Source organism: Typopeltis vanoorti, chromosome 18, assembly GCF_054136105.1.
Source record: "Typopeltis vanoorti isolate ZY-2024b chromosome 18, IOZ_Tvanoo_1.0, whole genome shotgun sequence".
NCBI classification, from domain to species: domain Eukaryota; kingdom Metazoa; phylum Arthropoda; class Arachnida; order Uropygi; family Thelyphonidae; genus Typopeltis; species Typopeltis vanoorti.
Window position 1 is genome coordinate 40,765,067 of NC_143566.1, and position 6,000 is coordinate 40,771,066.

Below are 6,000 nucleotides of genomic sequence, written 5' to 3' on the forward strand. Positions count from 1 at the left end.
TCCTGCCAAACGAAATAGCCTAAGTTTATTGTAAACTGAAATAGGGCTGAGATATCGGGAGGAAATTTAGCTTGGATTAGCTCTAGGGTTTCTTAGAGGGGTACATTCGTGAATAGGGAGGAGACATCCAAACTGACCATTATGTCATTGTGTTGCAGTGTAAGGTTTCTATACTGGCTTTGAAGTGGGCTGAGTTTTTTATGTGTGATGGTGTGTTGCCAGTATAGTGTGAGAGCACTTTGGCTAAATGCTTTGCTAGTTTGTAAGTGGGGGAATCAATGCCATCCACTATGGGACGTAATGGCACATTTTCTTTATGTATTTTAGGGAGCCCATATATGCGGGGGGGGGGGGGTCTAGAGTTATAGGGTTTTAGTCTGTTGGTAACCTCCACAGGCCAAGAAGTAACCTTCTTAAGGTGCCTATGGAGTTTTCTAATTTGTGAGTTAGTGGGATTGTAATTAATGGGGAGGTAAGTGGATCGATCTAATAGCAAAGCCTTGAGCTTACCTGTGTAGTCATTAAGGTTGAGTATCACAGTGGCGTTCCCCTTATCCGCTTTGGTGATCAATATTTCTTTGTTTCTCTTCAATTCTTGTAGTGACTTGTATTCACTAATAGATATGTCTTACTTTGTCTTACTTTGGCCAAACAGGCAGGACAGCAAATATCAGAATCTCAGAACACAAGGATTACATCCGATTTCACCAGTACAGCCACTCTGGGCTTGCAGACCAAGCTCTGGATACTCGCCACAGAATAAGATGGAAGACAGCCACAGTCATACACCACAGCAAGTTCAAGTATAAAAGACTATTCATGGAATCAGCCTCAGCCCTTAGGAACATGCCAAACCTCAACAAATTTGGATGCATGAGACTGCCCCAAATTTGGGAAACAATTATCAGAAGAACTTCAGCCCAAACGCCAAGAACCACCAATATAGCCTGCCAGGGGGCACCACCAGGACTTTAAGGAAAACGTTAGCTTCCTAGCTTCAGTTCTCGTTTGCTGTTATGTAGTACTTGTGTGCACGTGCCTTTGTATTAAGTTCCCAAGAAGATGGCAACGTGACGTTTGTCGAAATATCGGAAAGTATATATTAAAGTTTATTTAATTTATATTTCTAGTATACGCTGTCAATTCCTTAAATATTAGTTATCATGTTTAACCAGCGTATAAGCCTCTCAATAAGAATAATGATCATCCACGGAGATTCCTTTGCACGCAAGGCCCACCATTACAGCAAATTGAAGCTTAAGTTATCCAGACAACTTAACCGTCTGGCATTCCTAAAATGCTGCCGGGATAATCTAGTTATCCCAAACTGTGTAAAATTTAAACACCGCTTCGTCTCACAGAAAGCTCTCCGTATCTACAACAGGGCAAGCCAGGCTTTACTTCGGGAGCAAATTACCGCTACACGCGGTTCCCTAGCCGACATAAACAGAGCTATTTTAGCGCTAGAGAATGAGCTTTCACATATGCTTAATCAAGAGCTTTGGTCAGTCCTACATGACGTCTCGTGTACAGCAGCTAACAAAGAATTCGATCGAATACGGAGCCGACATATCAACAAGTTTGATAAATTAATAAAGAACTCGGCGTCCAAACCAACACTGTAGTTAACCTTTCTTCATTTATCTTGAAGCCTGAAGCACTCAATGCTCTATCACGTGGTCACAACTTCGCCATTGCTCCTAAGAAATTACCGGCCGAGGAATTAATGATCCAAATTGAACGCGGAATTCGCCAACTTCCAAGCCACGTCGCCAACGATATTCGATTGGATGTAGCCTGGTTCTCAAAAAAGCAAAACCTCCAAAATCCAACATATCTATTAGTGAATACAAGTCATTACAAGAATTGAAGAGAAACAAAGAAATAGTGATCACCAAAGCGGATAAGGGGAACGCCACTGTGGTACTCAACCTTAATGACTACACAGGTAAGCTCAAGGCTTTGCTATTAGATTGATCCACTTACCTCCCCATTAATTACAATCCCACCAACTCACAAATTAGAAAACTCCATAGGCTCCTTAAGAAGGTTACTTCTTGGCCTGTGGAGGTTACCAACAGACTAAAACCCTATAACTCTAGACCTCCCCGCATATATGGGCTCCCTAAAATACATAAAGAAAATGTGCCATTACGTCCCATAGTGGATGGCATTGATTCCCCCACTTACAAACTAGCCAAGCATTTAGCCAAAGCGCTCTCACACTATACTGGCAACACACCATCACACATAAAAAACTCAACCCACTTCAAAGCCAGTATAGAAAACCTTACACTGCAACACAAAGACATAATGGTCAGTTTTGATGTCTCCTCCCTATTCACGAATGTACCCCTCTAAGAAACCCTAGAGCTAATCCAAGCTAAATTTCCTCCCGATATCTCAGCCCTATTTCAGTTTACAATAAACTCAGGCTATTTCGTTTGGCAGGAAAAATTCTACAAACAGATAGAGGGGACAGCCATGGGTTCACCACTTTCCCCACCCTTGGCCAACTTCTTTATGGAGACTTTTGAAGAGAAAGCCTTAAACTCAGCCCCACAAAAACCTACCATATGGCTTCGCTACGTTGATGATGTGTTTGCTATTTGGCCACGGATTCACTCCTCTCCTTCCTAACACACTTAAACAACCAACACGCTAAAATCAAGTTCACCCTGGAAAAAGAGGAAAACAATAACCTCCCCTTCCTAGACACACTAGTCACCCGCCAACCTGATGGAACCTTGGTTTTCTCAGTTTATAGAAAACCCACCCATACAGGCAGATACATTCACCAACAATCCCATCACCCCCCCCCCCCTCACAACAATATGGAGTTATTAAGACACTATTCAACAGGGCATAAATAATCTGTTCAAATGATCAAGCCCTAACCACTGAACTAAATCACATCCATGACACTTTCTCATCCAATGGCTACCCCCCCCCCCAAAAAATCCAGAAAATACTTAACCCAGTTATCCACAACCCACCACCCCTCCCCTTCACAAAAAAGATTACTCTAAATCCATCACCATTCCCTACATCCGAGGCACCTCTGAAAAAATCAACAAAATCTTAAGCAAACACGACTTAACCACTTGTTATAGACCACATAGAAAATTGGCATCCCTTATCCGCTCCACTAAAGACCAACCACTTCCCCTAGACCTACCTGGTGTGTACCAGGTCCCTTGCAGCTGTAAATTGTCTTACTTTGGCTAAACAGGCAGGACAGCAAATATCAGAATCTCAGAACACAAGGATTACATCCGATTTCACCAGTACAGCCACTCTGGGCTTGCAGACCACGCTCTGGATACTCGCCACAGAATAAGATGGAAGAAAGCCACAGTCATACACCGCAGCAAGTTCAAGTATGAAAGACTATTCATGGAATCAGCCTCAGCCCTTAGGAACATGCCAAACCTCAACAAATTTGGATGCATGAGACTGCCCCAGATTTGGGAAACAATTATCAGAAGAACTTCAGCCCAAAGGCCAAGAACCACCAATATAGCCTGCCAGGAGGCACCACCAGGACTCTAGGAAAACGTTAGCTTCCTAGCTTCAGTTCTCATTTGCTGTTATGTAGTACTTGTGTGCACGTACCTTTGTATTAAGTTCCCAAGAAGATGGCAACGTGACGTTTGCCGAAATATCGGAAAGTATATATTAAAGTTTATTTAATTTATATTTCTTGTATACGCTGTCAATTCCTTAAATATTAGTTATCACTTTGATCCCAGTAGCACCGTATCTATCTCTTTCAAGAACATTCACATGATGGTAAACTGTACCACTTTCACTCCAGATCAAGTGTTGTCTAGAATCAGAGGAAAGACTAAAATGACTCATCTGTAAAGAGTTACCTATTGGTGTCTTGTCCAATTTTTATGGATACAACACCACTGAAAATGTCCTCTACAATGAGCTGTGAGTTTGAGAACGCATTCCATTGGTATGAAATGCAGCCCAGAGCCTGGATACAACACTATGTGTGATTTTAAACTCTGGCAATATCAGTACTTTTGCAGCCTTCTTCAAGCTTTCCAATAATTCTTCCCTGCATGAAAATCATCTAGATGATGTCTTTGAGACATCCAAGTTTGCAACTTTATTCCTTCACAAAAAGAGCTTCGTTCAAACACAATGTGCTTTTGCCTTTTATCCTGTATAATGCTACCATGTGACCAATTTGCTTGCAATTGAAAATTTTGATTGTGTACCCATTTTCTACTTGAAATCATCAGTTATAGAAATTCCTGCAGGCTGATTCATCTGAATTTGCAGATGAATGCAAATTCATCTGCAAATGCAATCTGTAATCTTCAGAAATAGTGTTTGTCTTTACTGCTGATTACAGATTACTGCATCTGTAATCTTCAGAAATAGTGTTTGTCCTTAGGTTTTGGACAAACCTATTTCTGATTTGTGGATTTAACACTAAATACAAGGATAATCTTGAATGACAGGTAATATCAAGTAGAGTAATGTGGACAGATATCAGAATGGGGAAACTGGACAATGATACTTATTTGTGTCTATTTCCCACAGAAGGTTCTATTAGGGAAGAAGTGAGGGAATTTTTTGAGGCATTAGAGAAGATAGCTGACAACTAAAAAGAAAAGCTCTCGTTGGAAATGTGAACAGTAGAGTAGAAAATGATTACCAGACATACAGAAATGTTTTGAGAAAATTTGGAGAAAAGAGCAAAGGCAATAATGGTAAGTGCTTGCTACATTTCTGTTCAGGACATGGACTAGTGATTACTAACATCATATTCCAACTTAAAGATTTTTACAAATTGGCATGGAGAAAAGATGCAAAAAATAAGAAAAGTCTTGTTGACTATGTTATTGTTGATAGGATATATTCATGCTGGTTCAGGACACAAGAGTATACAGGGGATTTGAAATTGGAAGTGATCACCATTTAGTTTTGAGCAGGATAAAATTGAATATATTAAAAAGAAAAGTGTGCAAGAAAACTTCATATTATTTCTGAACCTATGGCTCATGTAATTCCTTTTATAATATTTAATGTAAAGAGATAAGCAAAGCTTTATTTTTATGGTGCTCCCTTGAATCAGAACATGTATTCTGATTGCAGCTCTTTTTAAATTTAAAAAAAAAAAATTATGAAATGATCATAAATGTAGGTATTATTGTCTACCTTTGCTGTATTTTTGGCAGTTAAGTTAAAGAGTGAGATAAAACTCCATCGAATCTTGAAATTTTAAAACCTGAAATATGAGTAAGGGAGTCTCTAAAAGCATAAAAATGATTGAAGGATATGATTAAAAGATACAGTATGAACAAAGAATAAATTCAGTAATGAATGATATGTTAATAATAAATAGCCCCTTTTAAAACTTAAAAACCATAAAGGATGAAAAAAGACTAATGTAAAGGTCTGAGAAGTAGAAATATAAAAGATGAAATCCATTTATGAAGTAAAGTAAGGCTATTTGGTTATGGCATCATTAGAATCTTAATGACCTTACCCTGTAAATGGATTTTATCTGTCATCATATATTTTTATATTTATACTTTTGAGGCCTTTACATTAGACTCTTTTCCGTCCTTTGTTGTTTTTATGTCGGATGTAATTTACAGTTGTATCACGATGTCTATAACGTCTTTCATTGATAGAAATAGAATATCCCCATTTTCAATAAAGAAGTACCTGTTGTTCCATTCATCATTAAACCTTCTTCCTTCATCTGCAATTTTACGTTTTCTTGAACCCATTTTTGAAATTATTTTTAACAAATATATATCCTCTGAAAATAATAGTTGATGTTACTGAATTATATTAAAAGACGGACCAGGAATGCGACTGCAAGAGTGTGCCAAAATCTCGGGTTGTCGATGGATGAAGTCGACTTTGTTATCCCCACTCATGATGACTCGCGCCAAGTTGCACGGCGATATCACGAAGTATAGGTATAAAATTATTTTTAATTTATTATTCATATTATAAAATGCATTATTT